Consider the following 26,373-nt stretch of genomic DNA (forward strand, 5'->3'; position numbering starts at 1 on the left):
CCTCCAGTGTCCCTCTTTCCAAGAGGCTGCCACAGAGGGAGGAGAAGGGAAGGAGCGCTCGAGTGAGGCTCCAATCCTCTTTGTGATTGGCTCAGGCCACTGGGTTAGCGGAGTAGGTCGAGTTCCTCCCAATCCTTACACTACAGCCCTTCTGCCTGAGAAAGCTCTGCAGGGATTCAATGGGGCTGGAGGCAGGGAAAGGGAAAATGAGAGGAGGTCTTTCAGGTTCAGTGAGAAAAAACTTGGCAAAGGCAGTCTCAGACTGCAAGGAAAGAAAAAAGATGCACAATGGGGCATTCAGATTGATTTCCGTTAATGGCAAAGCTGGTTACAAATGAGGACCCCCTTAAAGAAAACCACTGAAACGCCAGACTTTGCAGACAAAGGAGGCTGAATAGTGTGTGTTATTTTCTCTCATAGTTACAGGGAGAGCAAAATGCAGGCTAGAGTAAGCCAAATTGAAAAAGAGGAGGGGGAGGAGGTGTAAATGCCTTCCCTAGATATACTGCTTGAAGGCTACTCTGATTGTCAATGAGGAAGCAAACTAATTTGCGTCCCTTCCCAACGCACACGGAGAGAATGTAAAGATCCCATTGTCCTTTCTAAAAATGTGAGAACGAGACTGAGTTGGAAAAGAGACCTAAGAACAGTATGGTTGGGATTTACTAATGAGATACAAAAAAAAAAAAAAAAAAAAAGAAAGAAAAGAATACTCTTTTTTCCCCCCTCCTTGAATAGATTACAGAGTCCATGTGGAAAAACTGGACAGAAGATTATTTAGTAAGATTTTCAATTACCTGCACTCTAGGACCCTTTTGATTTCCTGAGGCCACATCTACCTAAAAACAATCTGTGTATATTGTTCATTTGCTGGGAGTTAGTGATGGGGAAGGGCAGGAACTGGAGGAGCAGTGGGAATCAGAAGAGTTTTGGCTTCAGTTTGTCCTAGTTCAGGGTACCCCAAGAATAGCAAATACCTTGAGGGTTCTAAGTAGAGTATTTAAAGGAAGTCTCTGAAATTCCCCTTCACCCAAAGAGATTATTCCTGCCTTACCAGTGCAGACCAGCAATGAAAGCAGCTTACCTGCCTCTCCTGAGGACAGAGCAGGAGAATCCGACTTGGAATTCCCTGCTCTTCTCTCTCTTCTCCCAGTTAAACTGCAGCCCAGCACATTTCTACCCAGTCCACACCAAATCCAACAGAGAATGCTCTGAAGGCTTCTTACCCTAACTGTGGGGCTACATGATTGATTCTTCTTTGGTGTCTCAAAGGTGCTTATTTAACATAAACTGTAGTCTTTCTTCACACCTGCTTTTCTTCCAATTTTCACTTTATTTGTGAATGACACCACCAGGCACCCGGTACAAGCCAGAGACCTCTGAATCATTTCTAATACTTTACCTCTAAAATCAAACTTGATGTCAAGGCCTATCTCTTTTGCTTTGTTAACAGAACTCTGTAAAATATTTTACAGAGGTTGACTCTGAATCAGTATGAGTAACCGAGGCCCAGGAAAAACACAGACCCAAGAAGCCTTAAGAAAGTGGTCCCAAGGTGGTCAGATTACAGTTTGGTTTCATACATTTTAGGCAAGCGGGAAGTGCAGTCAAAAGCATAAATCAATACATGGAAGGCATACATTGGTTCAGCTCAAAAAGCCAGGATATCTTGAAAATGGCTTACCGGTTATGGATGGATTCAGAGATTCTTTAATTTACAGTTGGTTAAAGGAGTAAGGCTCTGTCTAAAACTTGGAGTCCACACAAAGAAATTTTTTTTTTTTTTGAGACAGGGCCTTTCTCTGTCACCCAGGCTGGAGTGCGGTGGCACGATCTCAGCTCACTGCAACCTCCAAGCCTCAAGTGATCCTCCCGTCTCAGCCCTCTGTGTAGTTGGGACCACAAGCATGTACCAACACGCCTGGCTACTTTTTATTTTTTATTTTTATTTATTTATTTATTTTTTGAGACGGAGTTTCGCTCTTGTTACCCAGGCTGGAGTGCAATGGCGCGATCTCGGCTCACCTCAACCTCCGCCTCCTGGGTTCAGGCAATTCTCCTGCCTCAGCCTCCTGAGTAGCTGGGATTACAGGCACGCGCCACCATGCCCAACTAATTTTTTGTATTTTTAGTAGAGACAGGGTTTCACCATGTTGACCAGGATGGTCTCGATCTCTTGATCTCGTGATCCACCCGCCTCGGCCTCCCAAAGTGCTGGGATTACAGGCGTGAGCCACCGCGCCCGGCCCTTTTTTTTTTATTTTTAGTAGAGTTAAGGTCTTGTCATGTTGCCCAGGCTGGACATAAAGAAATGTTTTAAATTAACATAAGGATGCTATGTAGCAAGATGAATGGCCTAACTCTTGCCTTCCATTGCCTTAGTTCTTGTTGATAGTTTGGTATATTATTGCCTGAGTCTGTTTTGTCAGTTTTATAATCTCTGTTTTAACGTGAATGCCTGTCAGTTGTGTCTAAACTCCAAAAGTTCAGAAGCATGTCCGACTTCCCTTCCTTTTAGTGCTTAGGATTTTATTTTCAGTTTACAGCTAAAATTCAGATGACTGTTTCATCTGTACAAACTATTTCTCTAGTAAAGATTCTCAAACTGAGTTGTTTTGTTACAAATTATTGCTATATGTTTCATCTAATAAAACACGTTTAAAGTGGTAGAATGTTTAAGTATTATTATCATTTCCTTTTTGTATTCTAAGAACATAAAACTGTTGAGAGAAGGAATCATGTATTAGACATCTTCATCTTAGCCCCTTATAGATCACAAGTGCTGAAATATTTGTCCATATTCATTTATTTCTCCCACTCTCTAGATAAAGAATATGAGATGATGCCATGTTTATTCATAGAACATTTATTTCTGTAATTCTGATTTCTTTCCCATCTATTTCTTCCACTATCTAAAGAGTATGAGATGATGACATATTTATTTGTAGAGCATATATTCCTGTAATTCTGATTCCTTTAAACCTTATCAAAAACATGAAAGTCCCACAATTTAGAGGCAGGTTTTTTTTGTTACATATTAATCTTGTAATAGGCAGAAAAGTATACATGTTGCCATATAGATATCTGTAATAGAAATTTTAGAAAAAGCCAATTGACTATTTTTTAATCAATCATTTATGGATACATAATAGTTGTGCATATTTATCAGATACATATGACATTTGGATACAAGCTTACATAAGTAATGATTGAATCTGGGTAATGATGATATTTATCACCTTATTCATCATTTCTTTTTGTTGCGAACATTCCAAATCTTCTTTTCTAGCTATTTTGAGAAACGCTATAAATTATTGTTAACTGTAGTAAACCTGTTGTGGTATCAAAGACTAGAACTTATTCATTCCACCTGTGTTTTTGTACCCATTAACCATTCTCTCTTCATTCCATGTTTCTGACTACATTTCCCAGACTCTTGTAACCATCATTCTATTCACTACCTTCATAAGATTAACTTTTTTTAGCTCCCACGTATGAGTTAAAACATGCAAGTTTTCTTTCTCTCCCTGGCTTATTTCGAAAAATGTCCTCCAGCTCCATCCATGTTGTGGCAAATGACAAGATTTCATTCACTTTTTTATGTCTGCATAATATTTCATTGTGTATATATACCACATTTTCTTTATCCATTGATGAACACAGGCTGATTCTAAATTGTGGCCATTGGAACTAGTGCTGCAATAAACATGGAAGCATAGATACCTCTTTGAGATGCTGATTTTCTTTCTTTTGGATATATACACCACGGTGGGATTATTGGATCATATGATAATTCTATTTTAAGTTTTTGGAGGAAACTCCATACTGTTTTCTATAATGACTGTACTGGTCTACATTCCCAACAACAGTGTATAAGCATTGCCCCTTTATCAGCATTCTTACTGTCTTTTTGATAATAGCCATTTTAACTGGGATAAGGTGATAATCTCATTGTGGTTTTCATTTGTATTTCCCTAATAGTTAGTGATGTTGAGTATTTTTCATATGCCTGTTGTTCATTTTTATATCTTCTTTGAGAAATGTCTATTCAGAACTTTTGCCAAGTTTTAATCAGATTATTTGATTTTTTTTTTTTTTTTTTTTTTTTTGCTATTGAGTCATTTGAATCCCTTACTTCTTCCTTTGTTGGATGGATAGCTTCCAAGTATTTTTTTCCATTCTGTAAGTTTTCTTTTCACTTTGTTTATTGTTTGTATATTCATTTGTTGTTGTGCAGAGCTTTTTTTTTTTTTTTTTTTTTTGAGGCAGAGTTTCGCTCTTGTTACCCAGGCTGGAGTGCAATGGCATGATCTCAGCTCAACGCAACCTCCACCTCCTGGATTCAAGCAATTCTTCCGCCTCAGCCTCCTGAGTAGCTGGGACTACAGATGTGCACCACCATGCCCAGCTACTTTTTGTATTTTTAGTAGAGACGGGGTTTCACCATGTTGACCAGGATGGCCTTGATCTCTTGACCTCATGATCCACCTGCCTCGGCCTCCCAAAGTGCTGGGATTATAGGCGTGAGCCACCATGCCCGGCCTGTGCAGAACTTTTTAACTTGATATTATCCTATTTGTCAATTTTTGCTTTGGTTGCCTGTGCTTTTGAGGTCTTACTAAAAAATCTGTATCAAACCAACATCCTGAAGTGTTTCATCAATGTTTTCTGGTAATGGTTTCATAGTTTCAGGTCTTACACATAAGTCTATTATCCATTTTAATTTGATTTTCATATGCAATGACAGATAAGAGTCTAGTTTTATTATTCTGCATATGGTTATCCAGTTTTTCCAACACCATTTATTGAAGTGACCATCCTTTCCACAGTGTATGTTGTTGACACCTTTGTTGAAAATAAGTTAGCTGTTAATACAGAAACTTATTTCTGTTTCTCTATTAAGTTCCATTGGTCTATGTGTCTGTTTTTATGCCAGTACCATGCATTTTTTGTTACTATAGCTTTGTAGTATATTTTGAAGTCAGGTAGTGTGATGCTTCCATGTGTTCTTTTTGCTTTGTTCCTTTTACTTAGGATAGTTTTGGCTATTTGGAGTCTTTTGTAATTCCATATGAATTTAAGGAATTTTTTCTGTGAAGAATGCCATTAGTCTGAAAGAAGCACTAAACAATGAAAGCAACAACCAGTACCAGAAAAAAAAAAAAAAAAAAGAATGCCATTGGTATTACAACAGAGAGTGCATTAAATCTGTAGATCATTTTGGGTAGTATGAACAATTTAACGATATTATTTTTCTAATTCATGAACATGCAGTCTTTCCATTTTGTGTGTGTTCTTTTTCATTTTCTTTCTTTAGTGTTTTATAGTTTTCATTGTAGGTATCCTTCACTTTTTTGAGTAAGTGTATTCCTAGGTATTTGTTTATTGTAGCTATTATAGATGGGATTGCCTTCTTGATATCTTTTTTAGATTGTTCATTGTTGGCATATAGAAATGCTACTAATTTTGTATGTTGATTTTGTATCCTGCAACTTTACTGAATTTATCAATTCTGATCTTATTTTATTTGTATTTTTTTTTGGCAGAGTCTTTAGGTTTTTCTAAACATAAGATCATGTCATCAGCAAACAAGAACAACTTGACTTCTTCCTTTACAGTTTTGATGCCCTTTATTTCTTTCTCTTGTCTAATTGCCCTGGTTAGAACTTCCAATACTATGTTGAATAAAAGCCACTGGACTGTTGTAACTCCATACACTGATGCATTTGACTTAGGTTACATTTTTCAGAATATAATGGCTATATACCTAAGAAGGGTTGCTTTCAAATAGTAGCTTATTTGCTCTAATTATTGAGGAGTTTAATAGAAGATAAAGTGAAAGAATAGAGACTGTGTTGTGCTAAAAATTTAACATTTAACAAACAAATCTTTTTCCAAGATTTCTTTTTTTTTCTTTTCTTTCTTTTTTTTTTTTTTTTTTTTGGTCAGGCAGAGTCTATCTCTGTTGCTCAGACTGGAGTGCAGTGGCATGATCTGGGCTCACTGCAACCTCTACATTCCAGGTTCTAGCAATTCTCCTGCCTCAGACTCTGGAGTAGTCGGGATTACAGGCGTGCACCACCATGCCCAGCTAATTTTTGTATTTTCTTTTTTCGAGACTGAGTCTCACTCTTTTGCCCAGGCTGGAGTGCTGTGGCACCATTTCAGCTCACTGAAACCTCTGCCTCCCAGGTTCAAGCGATTCTCCTGCCTCAGCCTCCTGAGTAGCTGGGATTACAGGTCCGCACCACCATGCTAGGCTAATTTTTGTATTTTTAGTACAGACGGGGTTTCACCATATTGGTCAGGCTGGTCTTGAACTCCTGACCTCATGATCCACTTGCCTCAGCTTCCCAAAGTGCTGGGATTACAGGCATAAGCCACCTCGCCCAGCCTAATTTTTGTATTTTTAGTAGAGATGGGGTTTTACCATATTGGTTAGGCTGATCTCAAATCCCAACCTCAAGCAATCCACCCACCTGGGCCTCCCAAAGTGTTGGGATTACAGGTGTGAGCCACCGCACTTGGCCTCTTCCAGGCTTTCTAAACCTGGGAGCAATTTACGATTTTGCTCTGGTCTGTATCATACAAATGCATCTACAGTCTTGTAAGGGAAAGATATGACAGATTAACTCCTCACTCAGAGTTGTTACCTTTATTTATTAACTAGTGGCCCTAATGGTAAAGAATTCATTTTAAAGATTTAAAAAAACAGTGAAATAAAAGAAGCGGTAGTTGCTTTAGGAGATCCTGGCAGAATCTTCACATGAGGCTAAATCTCCTGGCCTTGCTTTACAACAATTTTTCCTTTTTAAGAAAATAGAAGATGTTAATAAAGTTTTAACATTGTTTTGAGCAAAGTAAGCTAACCAAGGTTATGACATTATTTCTTGTATGATATCCAAGGTTACGCAGCAGCAAAAATTAGATAGCATTCAAAGTACTTGCTGCTTGAGGTTCTTTTTGTTACCAAATTACACAGAATAAAATAGTAATTGAATATCTCTGTAGCTGGAAATGAAATGTAATTACACAATGAAGGCACCATTGGCTCACAGTCTCTCCCATAACAGGTAATGCTGGGCAAAGTGACAGAACCCTGGCCTTGGAAAGTGGTCAAGTGAAGGGTTGGCAAGGAGAATATATAGGTGACAGTCTAGATTTAAAAAGGAAAGTTTTATTAGACAGGAAGAATGCTGCAGAAGAGTGCAGTGGGACGCCTCATTAAAAGAGGACTGAGTGCTCAGCAATGGATTTTTCCTTAGGAGTATTTATGGTCCTTAAAGCAGGAACTTAAGGGTAATTTAGATCTTGTCAGCCTCTTAGGTCGTGATAAATGATTATGTTTGTAGATATTTGGGTGCTTTAATGTCAGCAAGGATTGCGCTATGAGTTTTGATTTGCAGTATTCCGACAATGTATAGAAATTCTAGATACTTGAGAATTTTGGGGAAAGAAACCTGGAACCAGATACCAGATGCCTGGTTTAGATAGTAGGGAAGTCTAATTACTTCTGAATTCCTCTGATAGAGTTTTGCCTCTGGATGATCTGTTCGATGGCCACCATGTGATCTTTGCTCTCCTCAGGAAGATCAGACAAACTGTTTTTTCTGAAGCAATGGTATAGACATTCCCTAGGGCCTTACCTGTCTGTTCATGTATACACATTTTATCATGCCTACCCTCACCAAGCAACCAGCTAAGCCAGCTCCTGCCCGGGAAGATGAGGATTCCAATCTTCAAGCAAGGGCTAAATGCAATATCAGTAATGAAATTTGATAGTGGGGGGGGAGGAAAAAAATGAGTGAATTATCTGTCACTTGGTGATATGAAATTTTTATCTTTTAGAAAGTATAGACTTGGCCAGGCATGGTGGCTCATGCCCCTTATCCCAGCACTTTGGGAGGCAGCGGTGGGCAGATCAGTTGAGCTCAGGAGTTCAAGACTAACCTGGGCAACATGGTGAAATCCCTTCTCTACTAAAAGTACAAAAATTAACTGGAACATGGTGGCACATGCCTGTAGTCCTAATTACTTAGGTGGCTGAGGCATGAGAATTGCCAGGATGCGGGAGTTGCAATGAGCTGATTGTGCCACTGCAGTCCAGCCTGAGCAATCTAGACTAGATCAGAGGGAGATACACCTCCAGGTATGACATGCCCTTGAAAAGAAGCATTTTGGAGAAATGTCCTTCTCATTTCTCTACTATTTTCTGCAGTTTTTTTCTCCTTTTACCTCTCATTATTTAAATATTCAATTCTTAGCCTGCTTCTAGATTTGGCAAAGTGACTGAGGGGAGAACTTTTTGCATTTCCGGGTTTATTATTAAAAAGTCCCAGGAACTTCCTTCTGCTCGGGTCACTCATATGCCACAACTCTGCCAAGAAAACTCTTCTCTCCAGCCTCCTAGTTAATTTCACTTTTAGGGTTTAGTTCAATTAATATTTCTTCAAGGACGACTGGGTCAAAACCCCATGGTTATGTCATCCTATGGTTTCATTTATGTATTTTACATATATCATAACTTCAATTACTTTTGTAATCAGTCTTTTAGTATCTTTCTCCCACCATAAGAACACAAGTGCCTTGAAACATCTATTTTATCTGCATTGTGCTCTATGACCATTATCTAGCATACTATTGAGCCCACTTGAAATGTGCTCCACAAATGTCATAGGAACAAATATAGAAATATACAGAAAACTAGAAAGGGTCAAAAAATAAGAATTTAAACTAGAATTCATGTGATTTTTTCTGTTTTCAGCCAAACCTTTCTTCTCTTTGCAGCATATACAATCCCCAAAGAAAGATATCTAAGCCTCTTGTTTAATCAATCATGTTAATGTGTAAGAGGAAATTAAGGCTCACTGTTTTTAATTTTTTTTTTTTTTTTTTTTTTTTTTTTTTTTTTTTTTTGAGACGGAGTTTCGCTCTTGTTACCCAGGCTGGAGTGCAATGGCGCGATCTGGGCTCACCGCAACCTCCGCCTCCTGGGTTCAAGCAATTCTCCTGCCTCAGCCTCCTGAGTAGCTGGGATTACAGGCACGCGCCACCGTGCCCAGCTAATTTTTTGTATTTTTAGTAGAGACGGGGTTTCACCATGTTGACCAGGATGGTCTCGATCTCTTGACCTCGTGATCCACCCACCTCGGCCTGTTTTTAATTTTTTTCTTTGAAATAAAAGCACACAGAGTAGTCTTAGCGAGCATTCAAATGCATGATGGATTTAATAATGCAAGAGTAGGAGAGTTTTATGCCATGCCATATGTGGAAACCTGATGACAGTGAGTATGCATGGTAATTGTCCCTTCCATAGATCCTCTACTCTGTTAACTATGGGTTATTATCACCTGTAAATCAATCAAGAATTTTTTCGTTCTTATATTCCTTGAAGATATCTTTTATTTACTGATCTCTGTTGATTACTCTACATTGAGTAATGATTACCAGGTAGGTAGCTATAAAAGGAAGTTACTAATCTGGGATCAGTTGAAGATTACAGAAACCACTCTAGCTATTTTTAACAGAAACAGGACAACATATAGGAAATTAGATGCTTGCAAAACACTTGGAAGAGTTAAAATAGCAGGTTTTAGAATGAGCTAAGCTTTCAGGAATACTCCTGGAACCCACCACATAAACTGACCTGCTAAGGCAACAGTTATCTCTACATAATTGGGAAGCTGGAAATCAGGAACCTGCTTTGCCACCTGCTGGCTACAGAATACCCTGCTAGTTTTTGCCTAGAAATAAGAGCTTTGCTCAGAAATACTGATTTCAAAACCACACCATATGGACTGAATCTCAACAGCAAATGGATGTCTTGTGTGCATTCTCTTTCACCACTTACATTTTGAAATCTACTATTACACAAGTATATGTAATAGGAAAAACCTAAATCAATTGTAGGTATAGGGAAGTTTGGAAATACTGTTTTACCCCCTGTTGCTTCTACAGAGCATAAATCAGATAAGTCAATCTACCACACCCCATCCATCACACAGAGATAAATGAGCATGTTTTAAATGTGTTCGTTAAAAGGGGAGAATAAAGTAACGATAGAGATTGTATAGGTCTGGAAATATTCTATAGTAGTACCTAAAACTGGACAATCATTAGAATCATCTGGGAAGATTTATATTCATGCAGATTTCAAATTTATCAAGATTTTGATACAGGCAGTCTGGGGGTAAGCCTGAACTTTGTATTGTAAAACAAAATCTTAAGTTGAAATTCCATGTATGTAATACATTTAATGCCTTATAACTTATAAACTAGTGCATTCCAATTTGTCAGAATCATATTAGTAAATTTAGATTCTAAGAGTTCTTCAGTGCTAAGTACAAGTAGGACTACAAGACCACTGATGCTACTACTAATTTCTTGACCCTACTGTGATCATAGAAACGGTGTGTGACTTGGGCCAAGATGACTCCATTATCAGATTAAGGTGTCTTGTGATGATACATAGTAAGGAAGAAATATGACCTATAACTACCCTAAAGATGAAATACATTAAACCAATGTTAACATGAAAAACTCTGTGTTACAATTAAGACTATCCCCAATCATAATATAAATTTCCAAGATCCACAAGGATTAATCAACTGTCTATTAACTCTTATGGGAACATGCTTGAGGACATTAAAAAGTCTTCTTCCAAGAGAGCCTCTGGTTCATTTGGGCCTCCAGATTAATGAAATATATTTATTCTCATTAAAAAAAAAAAAAGAGAATCCTCATGTAAATATTTTTCAACTTTAATTTAAGTCTTTGCAATACGTTTTTAGCAAACGAATTTGTTGAAAAAGCTATTGATATGGTTTGATCAATAACATCATTGTAAAATACAAGCAGGCCATTGAAATCTGCGATATTTCTCGTTCAATAGCTGATTGGAAACATAGTATTATCAGCCTTTGTTTGAATGTTACTGACATACAATTAAAACAAAATAAAATTGGGGCATTATTTTACTTTTTCTTTTACCATAAAGCAACTTTTTAAACTGAACAGATCAGTTGAAACCATTAGGATTACATTATTTTTGCTGTTGTTTTTAAGAATATGAGAATGACTTTACAAATGTTTGTACTCCTCAATTTGTTGACAGATAAGTCTCCATTTGGGACTCAAAAAAATGCCAGCATTTCATAAGTTTTCTGCTCAGCCTATTAATTTTCTATCCTTTTGGAAATATTTAATATCTTAAAAATAACATTTGTAGACATAAGTAAATATGAGAGATTCTGTGTAAGTTAAGGTGTTACTGAAACTAAATACATTTTCTGAATGCATTTATTTCTGCCTCTCTGGTACTTACAAGAAAGTGCTAATCATTGAAGAAAAGTAAAATGATGCTACATAAACATATGTAATAATGCACTTTGTCTATTTATGGGTTTTTAGAAATAGAGCTTACAATAGAACATAATTTCATAAATTATGTTATGAATTACATTACAAATATATCATTTATAAATTATAGTAAGCAGCAATTTTTGAAGACTATTGAGTCTTGATAAGTTGCTTTTATACATAGTATAATCTGTAATATATAAAAGGAAATTAAAAGTTGATAGAAAACATTATTTGGGAAACCTTGAATTTCCCTTGAAAATCCATGTCATCATCATGGTATCTTTAAAACCCTGAAGTGAGTTTTCATGAGTCACTTCCAGATTCCTGCTGCTGCTACCAATGGAGAATGTCAGGGTATGGTTTACCTTTCTATCCTTATGCGCTCAAGCTGCTTCGTACTATGATAAGCAGATGTGGGACACTGTGTCATTCCTTTGTTTCCACAGAGAAACCACCTGACAGGAGGCATTTTTGAATCTGGCATATTTTCCTGAAGTTTTAGAAAGGCACACTTAATATTGCAAAAACACAAAACCTGTTCAAATGGTGATATCTTCATTCCTTCCTCCATTGTTTCCAACAATGAAATCTCAACTCATTTCAAATCCAGACTAGTTTAGCCATGTCTTTTATGTCCTTGACACCTGTTAATCCATGACTCAGCAGTAATTGCTTATTAAAGTATTTTCTGATATAATATAGCTCCTTCTTTAAGAGAAAATGCTCATTCTCTGGGGCACAAAGTTATATTAATCATACTCCCTGGTTAGTGTCATAATCTTATCATTTGTCCACGCAGGTCCAATTTTCATTTACTTGGTTAATTATATAATTATTTTCATTAATGTAATAAACACATACATGTGAATCCTCCTTTCAAAACAAAGTCTAGGACTTTGAAAACATTCCTGCATTCATTTTCTTACTTTCTCCCACTCAAGGTAAGCCTCTTCCTGAATCTCATGTTCATCATTTGTTTTTCTGCTTGTATTTAGTTCAGTGCAGCTACATATTTTCTTAAAACATATATACTAATATAGGTTTTTAATCTTCATAAAATGTTTAAATTGTTATATAATATGCTAGAAATTAACTTTTACATGTGCAACAGTTTATTTTGGGTACATAGTTTGAATTGAAATTGATGGGTCATTGATGGGTCATAGGTTAATCTTCAGTTTCAGAAGGTTATGCCAAATTGTTTTCTAAAGTGGACTCACCAATTTATACTCTCACCAGTGGATCAACATATTCCCCCAACACTTAATATTGGCGAATTTTCAATGATGGTCAATCAGATGCATATACAATGACATCCAAGTCTTTCTTGACTTGTATTTTCCTAATCATGAATGAAGTGAACATATTTTCATGTGTTTATTGGCCTATGATTTCTTCCTCTGTGAAATGTCTGTTCTGTTGTCCATTTTCCTATAGGTTGGTTGTGTTTTTCTTATTTTGTATTATTGATCCTAATTTTTGTAGTGTGGGAGTCATAAATATATTCTTCCAATTTGTAACTTACTTTCACTTTCTTTAATGTAGCTTCTTATGTCCAAAAGTTCTTACATTTCATATCGCCAAATTTATTACTATTTTATGTTATGGCCAATATGTTTTGTATCTTATTTAAAGAAACCACTTACCCAAGGTCGAAATGATATTCACTTATATTTTCTACCAAGCACTTTTTTTCTCTCTCTCTTCTTTTTGTTTCCTTTTGGTGGAGAAAAGAGTCTCGCTGTGTTGTCCAGGCAAGTCACAAACTCCTGGGCTTAAGCTATCCTCACACCTCTGTCTCCCTAAGTGGGGGAATTACAGGTATGAGCCACTATGCCTGGCTACCAATTGATTTAAAGTTTTAACATTTGAACCCTTAACTTGCTGGAGTAGATTTCTGTATATCGTAAGAAGTAGGGTTTCAAATTCACTAAAATATGTAGATAATAATATTTTCTACTCCACTTAATGAACATTTCACCACCTAAATGGAATACCATCTCTGTGCTTCTAATGTTCACCTATTTACATCATCTCTAGATGTTAATTTTCTATAGAAAATCTTTTTTTAATAGTAAAACCTTTCCCTGAAATTCCTACTTCCCTACTTATTTTTATTATGAATGGGTATGTTGGTGGGTTATATACTCTTTACCATCTAAAATTGTATGGACTTTAAGACCTAAAATAAAACAGTAAAGTCTTTGATCTACTCTACCTCCAGGATATGAAATGCTAGGTCTGCGCCAACCAGAAATCTGGCAATGTATCTTTCCTTGGATATCGCAAACAGAAACACTACATTTTAGGTAATTACAGTTCTGTTCCTTCTTTCCTGCACAGTCTTTCTTCTTTCTTCAACCGCTCCTTAGAGAGGACTGGAAGTAGCATATTGTACCCTAAGAAGTGTGGCACTTACATAAAAGTTGCTGTCATCTTAAACAAATACTTAAAAACCACTTGAAGCAGCAACTGATGAATATGCATACAATATGTTAAAAAGCCTCGGGGAAGTAGGCAATGAGTGTGGAAAGTATCCCAACTCATTTCACAGCTGTTTTGAAACTGGTAGCTGATCCCGTAAACCTATTCTTTAGCTAAATATTTGAGAGGAGAACTCTACCAGTTACCATATGGCAGCTGGTTGAGGAAAAGAGAAAAAAAGATTCATTTCTATTGTTTGTAATAAAATTTCATGTTTTAATAAATATTCTCTTTGCTTAAATAAGAGAGGCAGAAAATAATCAAATCCAGCATGAAATCTGTGGCCACATCTACAAAAACAATAAACTAGCAGAGGACACATTATCTTGAAGACAGAGAATAAGAATATATTCTTGGAAAATTATCAAAGCAAAAAGAAGAAAAAAAGTCTTTTTTGGCATATCGGTAGGTAGAAGTGGCTTCTATGACATACTAGCAAGGATTACTAAGAAGCAAACAGATTGAAATTTTAAAAATGAGTCAGATGAAAAGGAGTGGTGGGAGGATGAAATTAAAAAATAAGCTGAGGTAATGAAAAGATTCAAGAAAACTAATAATTCAATAGAAGGAATAAGATCAACATAGGAGACAGTAATGAGTAGAATGACATTGTTTGAAGAGAATTTTCAGAATGCAGAGACATTATAAATAGTGAAAATAAAAATATTAGACAAGACAGAATAGACAGCCTACGAAGTACATATTACCAACAATGGCATCAAAACTACAAGAATATAAAATATATCCAATAAACAAAAGCATTATTAAGGAAATCTTTCATTCACTGAAAATAAGCTATAGCTATAGATATCTATCTATCTAAACTCACTATATCTATATATAGATAGAGATCAAAATGCCATGCCAACTGATTTAATGAGAAAAGGTCCTAAACTTTCTAATTCTAGCAGTATTTTGAATTATATATAATTCAGATCAATAAACATAAAACATAAGGGAAAAATTCAATAAACATTCAATCAGAGAAAAAGATGTCTATAACATTGTAAGAAGTACGACTGGTCATAGTATTTTTCATTGTAGCATTGAGATGACAAATGAACATACAACAACATTACCACTGTTTTGAAAAAGCTGTGACTCATTTTGTTCTTATTACACGTGCCTATAAAAAAAGATTTTTCTCTTTGAAAATCAGTCAACTGGCATTCTCATTATAATGTTTTCATGTTACTTATCCACAGGAAGAAACTGCATTAGGCAATGGACTTGGTAAACCAATTAACTCTACAATTATATTTCTCTTGCAAATTAGTAAAGTCTGATAGTCTGCTGTCTGAGACATGATCAAGGTTTGCTGTCAAATCATTTTTCAAAATCCTCAGAATTAAGTCCAGATTCGGAACAATGGCAAACACTTTTAGGCAATGATCATCAACTCATAGGAAAGATAAACACAAACACAAACACATCCCTTTCCAAAGGGAAGGATCTTGGATGTGGGCAAGGAAGATGTATTCGGTTTCATAAGCCATGCTCAAAATTGCCATTGTTTTGACTTGTAGCATCAAAGGAAGAAAAGGGGATGGGTCATAAATGAAACAGTTCATGATTTCCTTTGAACATCTTCTTTTTAAAGCTTCAAAAACAGACCAGAATTGAGTTAAAATTGATTTCTTTTGCAGAAAGAATTGAATTGTTATTATATGGAATTTTCTCATTTAGAGACCATGAGGTTTTGATGTCATTTATTCCAAAATTTGGTATTTATTTCAATAAAATACTTATTGTCTACATTTAAGTATGCGTTATCAATTCTTTTACTCTCTTCAAGATAGCCATGGGTTTCAAAATAATTAAAACAAAACTAAAATGAAGCAGACACCACAACCCAGGATTAGCATTTTTAATCATAAGTCTGTTTGGATCTAGTACTTAGAACAATTAATATAATAATCTTTGACTGCCCTATATTGAAATCCTATTATGAGAAGATTTTCTTGTTTTGACTCTGAAAGATTACTGGCCAGGCTCAAAATACAGGTTATATCTTTACATAAATGATCAAGCCTGGCCAGTTTCAAACCACAGAGTATATCTTTAGATAACCTAGCACTTTAACATATAAGTCGTAGTCTGAAAATCACAGTGTTACTCTGGATCATCTCTTAGGTTTCTTCTTTCTCTAATGTCCTAGAGTTCTTTGGTATTAATAAATGGTTTGGTTCATTTTCAAATTTAACCTCATAGAAACCCAGTCAGATGAGTTAAGAGAGCTTCCCCTGTTTATGTTAACAGTCACCTTGTAGGAAAGCATTATCTCATACTTCATGAAACAATCATCTAGATGCTCTCATGATTCAAGTTCAAAGCAAACAAAACAATTCTACCAAAATAAAACTTTGAGATAGAAAATATTTTTAAACTTTTAAAAGACAGAATTGGGGAAGAGGGACAGAACTAAATAGCTATGTTTGAGTTCACAGTTAAATAAAGCTAACTTTAACCTGGAAGTCTCATAAATCTTGCTTTGACATGAATTTTAATAAAAATCTGATTAGTTAATGAGGAACATGTGCTGATCACCTACAAAGCTGCAAAGCATTCATTTAAGTTCTAATAGTGATATATCACTATTACATATTATGTTATATATTACTATATATAATAGTGATATTCTCAATTCACCATTTTATTTTAAATATTTATGGCTAACAAAATAGCTCTAGTCAACATCACAGAAAATGCTCATCAAAGAATCATTTTATTATTCACATCAATTTTGAAACAAGTGGTATATTAACAAAGCCAATTAATTTATGGATTAATTCCCCAAAAAACTCCATTTTCTCATTTCTAGCATTTTTCAGTTTTTATTATATCAATTTTGACCATTATTGTATAACAACATTGTCAATTTAAATCTCATTTAAATTCAGTATAATGTTATAGCAAATTAAGATATTTACTGTGTGTAAAAAAGAACCACTTATAAAGGACTAGTTTTACAATGTAAATCACTCCCCAGTCATATTTTTTATAGTCAAAATAAAATGAAAGGAAGTATAGCTAATAAGCCAAAAGTGGGTATAAATTACAATGCTAAACAAAATTCAATTAATCCAAAAGAAGGCAGGAACAGAAGGAAAAAAGAGCAAAGAACAGATGGATAGGACAAAGAGAAATCAAAGAGCAAAAAAAAAAGTAAAAAACAGGCCCCAAGTTATGCTGTCTACAAGAAATTTACTATAAATATAAAGTCACATATGTTAAAAAAAAAAAAGGATGAAAAAATGTATCATGCAAATGCTAATCACAAGGAAGCTGAAATGGTTATATTATGAGATAAAGTAGACTTCAGGACAATGAACCTTATTAGAGACAAAGAGGAATATTTTACAATGATTAAATATTAATTACTCAATTCTATTTTTTTTTTTTGGTCAGGCTGATCTTGAACTGCTGACCTCAGGTGATCCCCCCACCTTGGCCTCCAAAGTGCTTGGATTACAGGTGTGAGTCACCGGCCCGGCCTAATTACTCAGTTATTCTTGAAAGGAACATGAGGGAACTTCTTAACAGTGATGAAAATGTCCTCTACGACATTTCATCTAATATCTGAGGACAGGGGATGACATGAAAGGGTAGGGGCCAAGGGCCAGAAAGGAACTTTATAGTAGTATCATAACACTTAGTCCTCAGTCATCTTTTTGGTGATTCATAGTCAGCCCCAGTGCATCTGATGCTGTCCCACATATAGAAAGGGAGGTGTCAAGAAAGAGTCCCATGGCTTTAAAGATCAATCATTATCTTCTAGTTTCTCCTAAATGTATATCTTAACCATAAGCCTCTCTTATGAACTCCAGACTGCTATATTCAAAAGTCTGCCTGTACCCATCTTGAATATATAATACACATGTCAAATTTAATTCCAAGAGAGAAATACTGATTTACCTCTTCCAACCCAGATTTTTCCCTTAGTCTCTACAGTATGCTAAGTGGAATTACAATTCAATCAATTCTCCTGCCAAAAGTTGTGTACCACTTTAGTTAGGTATCTGAACCCAAGAGGATTCTGTATCCAGGCCCTTGAGCGTCTGCTCGGGTCCACTCCCACACTGTGGAGTGTACTTTCGTTTTCGATAAATCCTTGCTTTCGTTCTGTTGTTGCTTCATTCCTTCTTTGTTTTGTTGGGCGTTTTGTCCAATTCTTCTTTCAAAATGCCAAGGACCTGGACGACACTGCAGTGACAGCGCCCACTGTGTAGTGCCCATCCACGACAAATACGTGCACCACAGCAAGTCACCTCGAGGTGACAGATGGGAGAGAACCTGGGGAGGAGGCAGACTCCAAAGTCAACACAGGCTCTAGATAAACCAGTGGACAGAGATGAGACTGAGTGTGAGCAAATTACCGAATGCTTTAAATATTCTGAGTAGATGCAAGGAAATCTGTGTAAAGAAAGAAACAAGAGTCAGCAGAGCCTTGTAAATTGCCAAGATTCAATTTGCTAAATCAGAGGAGGACACTTAGGGAAGGGTAAAAATTAGCTTTAAAGCCCATTCTTTAAGTTCTGAATTTCCAAAACAGATATCTACAAAAGCATAGTGAGAAGGAGAGTCCCAGTTACCCTGCAGGGCTGCCAGAAACAGTGGCCTGGGCACAGGCTGGGAGGCAGAGCTTGTTTTTGAAGAGGAGTTGAGATTTCATTACAAAGCCAGAGAGAATCGGTTAGTGTTGCAGAGAGACATTTTTCAGAGAGCTGCTAAGCATTTTGTCTAGAGTAAGCATCTTTCTTTTGCTTTGCCTTTATGAAAGCAGCATGTTGTCTTCAGCTGAGACTCTTAAAGAAACCACAGCAAAAAACTATGGACACACAGGCTTAGTGGACTCCACAAATCAGAGAGAGACCACTAACCCTATGCAAGCCTCAGTTTCACTAATAACTTCTTGAACTAAGCGGGTGATGGCAAAAGACTAGGCGACAGCAATGTGGAGAGAGTAGATATGGCTAAAACTTTGGTTTGGGAAACAGACTACACTGTCTGTGAACTCTAAGTAGAGCCACAAAGCTTACTTTGCTGGGGAGTATTCGAATTCACACATGGTGTCCTTGCGTAATTATTAATAGTGTCCCCTTTCGCTTTCAGAAGTGTGCTAGCTTAGAGAAACGTCCAGGAGACTCTTTCTATAAGAAAAACCAACTCTTCGCCCCTTCCGCAAGAGGTTTCCTCAGAGCTTATTCCTGAAGGAGAACTTCAGCCAGCATCATGCCAATATCTCCAGGAGGGTAAGGCGGCGGATGGGAATGGCTTAGGTCAGCATTTAGAGGAAAGAAAGCCTCTCTCTATAAAATGTGGACAATTCTAGCCAAGGGCATTGCAGATGTAACCCACTATTTAGGTTTAACCCTGCAGAGGGGATAGGAAATATTACCCATAGAACCACAGAGTGCATGCATGCGTGGTGAAGGACGTACTATTTTTGTGAAATAGATTCTGTACAGAAAAACTAGTTCTCATCCTTTTAAAGACCGCAGGCAAGGATGAACACATCTAGATGAGAAGTCAATTTTCTTTCTTAGAACACAGAGTTACTAGAACAAAAGAACATTTTGAAATATAAATCACTGATTTTTTTATGTTTGCTCCTTGGCCTTTTCCTTAATCAAATTAGTACATTAGAAAAGTTGCCGGGGGAGGTTTGCTAACAAAGAAAATCAGGAAGTGGTGGTGGGGGTAGGGGTGGAAAGCTGGGGTGGGTGGTGGTTTTTCAGTTACAGAAGGCAAAGCATTTGGGTTTGGGCAGCCAGAGATATAAACATTGGGCCTGAGAGAATGTCTGCCGACCTAAAAGCCAGTCCTCCAGCTCCGATTTTATAAGATCAGGAGGAAGTAAAGATGACATACGTTGGGGCAGAGGGATAAGAGGAAAGCAAGGAGGGAGACGGGCAGGAAGCGAGAGAGCCTCGGAGCTAGCAAGGCCCTGAGGAGCCCCAGAGTCCTTCGCCGGCCTCCCTCCTCAGGCTGAGTGCTGAAGTAAGTGTACAAAGTAGAAATCCTTCTTAAATTTGGAAGGATTTGAGGATTGAAGCGTTTGTACCTCAGTTCCCAGGTAGAGTGGAAGGCGGAAAGCTTTGGTGAGTTCTGCACCACAGCAGAGCATTAGAATAGAGGGTTCTATTTGCATTATTTAAATAGATGCCTCTGACACAGAATTTCCAAGCCAAATGTTTTTTATGTGCTCAAAAAAAGTGTGAAAATAACTAAGTGTAAAGTGAAACCAGAAGGGTCTTGTAGACAGGATGTGTAGTAACTATGTGGAAACTTTAAAGGAAGGAGACTTCTCAGCATAGATGCCTGCATGCATAGACGATGAAAATCAAGAAGATGCACCCACAGTACCTGGCTTCCTCACAACCCATCACCATCACCTGGAATACAGGGACAACAGGAAGGATGAGCCCGTAAGAATAGAATCATACATTTTTATAGGGACCAGGCGTGCAGTTTATACATTTTGTGTAGTTTACATATATTAACACATTTAATTCTCACAACCAAGCTATGATGAAGTACCGCTATAGAACTCACTTTATAGATGAGAAAACAGGCATGCAGAGGTGAAGAATAAAAATTCTGAGTTAATTTAGATTAAATGGGACTGATTGACATCAATTTTATGATACCTTCTAGAGACTAGAAGAAAAAATTTAATTACACATATGTATTTATTCATAATACATACGAATTTATTACATACCTAAATTTTCACACAAAGACCTGAACCCACTAAAGATAAATTTATCCAATAGATAAAGATATCTATTTGGAATTATGAGGTGATATATATGCCAGCTAATAAAGACTGAAAATAACAGCATAATTGGCATGAAAACACAGAAAAAGTCAGAGTAACTCAAGCAATCCAAAAGAAAAGGCAAAGCTTCAAAATCCAAACTTTTCAGCATAAAACTAGTCTTGAAGTCTTCCCTTGTTCTCCCACTCATCAGTTAACTCTTGTCTGCAGTTTTCTGTCTTCACTGGCCTTGCCTGAGACTACAGGCTGCTTTTATCAAAACCTTAAATTCTCTCACAACATCCTGGTTTAGACCAGTTTCTTGTCTTCATTTAGTTCTTCCTTTAACATCAGTAGGGCCCAGAGGAGGGGAAAAAATGAGGCCCACATACCATTAAACATATGTCTTATCTCCCTGACTTGACAAATACACCTTCCTAATGACAAAATCCAAAGACTATGATTTCATAAGGCTGAAAACTAGCAAGATATCAAGGACAAAAGAATTTAGTTATTATTGCACATGTCTGGTTGTACTGTTGATGTATGATCAGTGTATGGATCAGTAATAAAGACAAGCTTAATTTATGACTTATTACACAAAATATGTTCTTGCCTTCATTTTAGCAAAATAATTATTTTATAATAATCAATATTTTTTATGTATTTTGAGATCTATTGCAGCAATTATTCTAAAAGATGAAAAGACAATATGTAATCATATTCATTGTATGCAAAGCTTGAATACAGTTTCATCAAAAAAGCAAATTAAACTTAATGTAAAGAATTCAAGAGGCCAGGCATGGTGGCTCATGCCTGTAATCCAAGCACTTTGGAGGCCAAGGTGGGTGGATCACCTGAGGTCAGGAGTTCAAGACCAGCCTGACCAACATGGTGAAAGCTCGTCTTTATTAAAAAAAATAAAAAAAAAAAAAAGAAGAATTCAAAAATTAAATAATTTTTTATGTTTTCAAAAAATTATCTTATAAAATATTCATCATTAGTTTTTAAAATTATAAAACAAATACAAATTTAAAATGTAGTACTTAAATTTTTGTTTAATTTTTTAAAATTTCCATAAATCTTGTTGTATTTGTTAATAAAATTAAAACTATTCACAATTCCTGTGTTCAATTTTCAGCTGGTTGAACTGGTATCACAATTCATGTTATGTCTAGAAGTAACGTAAATGGCTTAATTATCTAAAAATGCCACCAGGTACAACTGCTGTGAATGTCATTATGATTCGTGGTTAATACTGGAACCACAAACTGCAACATGAAATGAAGCAAGAAACAATCTTATGGGAAGTGATCTTTTATAATGCAAGAATCTACTGCATCTTTTTGTCTGTGAGAAGTCATTTGACAAGTTAATTTGTCTTTTATCTTAGCTAAATCATTCCCCTGCTCAAATCTTCCCTCCACTCAAAGCATTATTTGTTTCAGAAACTGGCAAGGAAACTGCCCACAAACATTTGTGGCATTTAAATACAGCTGCCTTCTCTTTCAAGGACATAGAATATTGGAAAGGATGTGTATGAAGTGATTCCCTGGGTCTTGGGTGGTGTCAGTCATGAGAGTAGATATTTAGGGTTATAAGTCATGCTATTCCATCTTGGAGCACCGGCTCTTAAGAAACAAAGACACTTCTTTTTCTTAATATGGAAATGTTCACATATAAGACCATATAGAGAGACTATTCATCATTGCTTAATTTTCACTATTATCATTATGGTCATGTGTTCTTTAATGAGTGTGAACAGCCTCGTAAAGGTTTTTAAAATTCAGAAAAATAAGGTGTTTGCCTCTTTTTGTTGATTGACTGTTTTGATAAGTCTAGATCTCTAATTGTTAGACTTAATGTTAGACTTTCCGCCGAGCTCAATGAGGAAACAGAGACCGGAGTGAGGAAATTAAAAGCCAATTTATTCGGCTCCCGGGCGAGGTTCTATGGTCCGAGAAGGGGCCAGAGAAGTCGCGCTTCTCTTCTTGGGGCGTGGGGTTTTATAGGGAGTAGAAGTGGCTGATTGACTGCGGGGGAAACAAAGACAAGGTAGTTCTATTGGGTGTTAAAAGACTGGGGACGGGCGAGGTGAACAAAGCGGGGGCATTTCCATTGGGTATGAAGGGATTGAGCACGGACGAGGGGCTGGCCGAGGATGTACGGGGGAGCTACCATAGGGCAGGTTCTTGGCAGGCCCTTTTCAAAATTTATGGCAGGTGCAGGACTGAGATTGGAATGCGGACATGGGCAAGGGGAGCCTGCGTGTAGAGGGCAAATGCTGAGCAATGTGCTCAGTATGATGATGTAGTTTTTAGGCACGAAGAGAGAAGGGCATGTCCATTCGGCTCCCAAGGAGGCACCGGCCTTACACTAATCCTTCTCCTTCAGTTGAATTCCACCAGGTTCAGATGGGGCCAGGTCTCCATTTCTTGCCACAGCTGAGAGAACAAGTCTCAGTCATGACCAATCAATGTGTCTTCTTTCTACAGCTAGACAGTTCAGTGGCAGGAGCGTGTCTCAGGTCAGGCAGACCAAATTATCCCCAAAATAATTTGCTGCGACTGTTGGGAGGCAACACTCTTTCCCCTTATGGGGTGGAATGTTGACGCTAAGAGTAAGAAGTCTGGGGTTACTGGTGGCCATCTTGCTTGTCATATACTTGGTCCTAGTGCGACAAGTCAAGCTACGCAAGGACAAGCTGAACAAAGGAAAAGAGTATGAATCCTGTTGACAAAGCCTGAGCTCCTGGAAGCAGCCACACATAAGGCCACAAAGACACTGAGAGACAAGAAATACAGTCAGAAGTCGCCGCAGGACACCATGAAGCAGCTGCCAGTCTTGGAACCTGGAGACAAGCCCAGGAAAGCAGCGTGCTACACCTTGACTCTCCCTGGAGACAGCTCCTGTGCTTGAGTTGGCCACAGCTGTTCATATTTACCCCTAGTTGGTAATGCCAAGAGAGGGAAGGTCTTCACTGTTGGGGGAGCAAATCCAAACAGAAACTTCTCAGATGTGCACACCATGGATCTCGGAAAACACCAGTGGGGCTTAGTTACCTGCAAGGACCTCTTGCCCCGGTATGAACATGCTAGCTTCATTCTCCCCTGCACACCTGACAGTATCTGGGTATTTGGAGGTGCCAACCAATCAGGAAATCGAAATTGTCTACAAGTCCTGAATCCTGAAACCAGGACATGGACCATGACAGAAGTGACCAGCCCTCTACCATCCCCAAGAACATTCCACACATCATCGGCAACTGTCGGAAACCAACCGTATGCCTTGGGGTTGGAGAGAGAGGTGTCTAGCCTGTGCAGGACGTGAAGCTGCATGTGTTTGATGCAAACACTCTGACCTGGCCACAGCCAGAGACACTTGGAAATCCTCCATCTCCCCGGCATGTTCATGTGATGGTGGCAGCAGGGACAAATCTCTTCATCCATGGAGGCTTGGCAATAGACAAATTCTATGTTAATCTCCAATGCATTGATATAAGTGACATGAAAGTGCAGAAACTAAGTCCCACTGGGGCTGCTCTAGCAGGCTGTGCTGCCCACTCAGCTGTGGCCTTGCGAAAACACTTGTGCATCTTTGGTGGAATGACTCCTGCAGGAGCACTGGACACAATGTACCAGTACCACACGGAAAAGCAGCATTGGACTTCGCTTAAGTTTGATACTTTTCTACCCCCTGGACGATTGGACCATTCCATGTGTATCATTCCATGGCCAGTGACGTGTGCTTCTGAGAAGGAAGATTCCAATTCTCTCACTCTGAATCATGAAGCTGAGGAAGGAGATTCAGGAGATTCAGCTGACACAGTAATGACCCACAGTGGTGACTCACACGAGGAAAGCCAGGCTGATACACTGCTCTGTTTTGTGTTTGGTGGGATGAGTACAGAAGGGGAAATCTATGATGATTGTATTGTGACTGTAGTTGACTAATAAAACCTATATTTTTATTAAAAAAAAAGAAATATAATTAGAACACAACAGCATTATTAAAGCGCCTGAACTCCCTTTTTCTAAGGTTGGGTACACCTCTGTACTTATAGTTAGTTACAGGAGTCAAAAATTCTCTCTTTTTGCCTAAATTCAATTGAATATCTTCCTCTTGCTGCAAAAAAGCCTGATGAATACTTCAAGGTCATTTATCATAGATGACTCAGTATGGATATATATAACAGGCACTATCTAGATATGGCAAGTGGGATGGAGGAAGATGGAAAAGGAACATATGCTTATATCCTTAGTGCTGATACGAGTGATAAAAACTGCGCCATGGCAAACAGTGTGCCTGGCAGGCCCTCTCTCAGCAGGCTCGGTAGTATTGAGTGAGATATAGTGTAGTATAGAATGAAGCAAAGGTGCATTGGTCTAGTGTCCTCACATAATAGACTTTTAAGTTGTCATTAACGTGTTGACAGTAAAACTACCTAGCATGTAAATGACACTGCTTGACACTAAGAAGAAAATCGCCATCAGTACTTCCATTTCTGCTGCCTGCAATTCCTTACTAGTTCACACCACGCTGGTTTTCTGGCGCAAATCTGAAATCTTGGATTTGTAGGACAAATCACAGTATTTCAATTATTTTGTTTTGAGAGATGGGTATTTTAAAAAATTGTATCAAGAGTATTAAGGCAATTAACAATCTTCTAAAAAATAATAGAAAAATGGAGTACTTGGGAAAATCTGCTTTATCTTTCAAAACCACTTTATTGAGGTATGATTTATATATAAAAAGCTGTCCATATTTAACGTACGCTACTGGAGGAGTTAGACTATAAGTATACACTGTGAAACCAGCACCACAATCTATGCTATAAACATACCCATTGCCTCCAAAAGCTTCCTCATACCTTTTTATTTGTTGCTATTGTTTTGTTTGATAAGAGCATTTAACAGAAAATCTGCCCTCTTGGCAAATTTTTAAGAAAAAAAAAATTTTAATTTAGCAGTCTCTTAACCATTAGCACATATGTAAGAAATTGTAAAATAGGCCTGCGCAGTGGCTCATGCCTGTAATCCCAGCACTTTGGGATTCTGAGGCAAGTGGGTCACCTGCAGACAGGAGTTCGAGACCAGCCTGGCCAACATATGAAACCCCATCTCTCCTGAAAATATAAAAATTAGCTGGGCTAGGTGACACGTACCTGTCATCCCAGCTACTTGGGAGGCTGAGGCAGGAAAATTGTCTGAACCTGGGAGGTGGAAGTTGCAGTCAGCCGAGATCATGCCATTGCACTCTAGCCTGGGTGACAAGAGCAAAACTCCGTTTTAAGAAGAGAAAGAAATGTAAAATACAGTTAAAATAGAGCTTTCTCTGTTATTATGTTTTGTTTTGAAATTTACTTGGCTACAAACAGCAAATTTTGAACAACGAATCATTAAGTTTAAAAATCCTGATAATCATTTGCCTAAGAGACCATGTAATACCACCAATAAAGTTGAATTATTCGATTACCAAAAAGCCACAGAAAAATACTAATTTAATAAATTAAAGTGTTTTCTGACAATTTATTGGAAATCAAGATTTAAATCCTTTCACTCTTTTTATAGAAATTAAGAACTATCATAAGGAAAAGGTTTCATATATGACAAGTTTCACATTATGATGGCCAGTTTTTTAAAAAAATGCTGTTACCCTCATCAAAAATTAAAAACTTATTATCTGACTTAGCCTTTGTAAATCTTATTTACTGGAAATCTTTTATTCAGTATATATTGTCAAAATATTCTATAAGATACTATATGATA

General features: G+C 37.2%; 1 pseudogene; it reads left to right on the top strand.

Moving 5' to 3' along the window:
* Positions 1–18,147: 18,147 nt before the first annotated feature.
* On the top strand, positions 18,148–26,373 carry LOC105715656 (rab9 effector protein with kelch motifs-like; annotated as a pseudogene).

The sequence above is a fragment of the Aotus nancymaae genome, unplaced genomic scaffold (genome assembly GCF_030222135.1).
Source record: "Aotus nancymaae isolate 86718 unplaced genomic scaffold, 86718_ANA_hifiasm-v0.15.2.pri h1tg000040l, whole genome shotgun sequence".
NCBI classification, from domain to species: Eukaryota; Metazoa; Chordata; class Mammalia; order Primates; family Aotidae; genus Aotus; species Aotus nancymaae.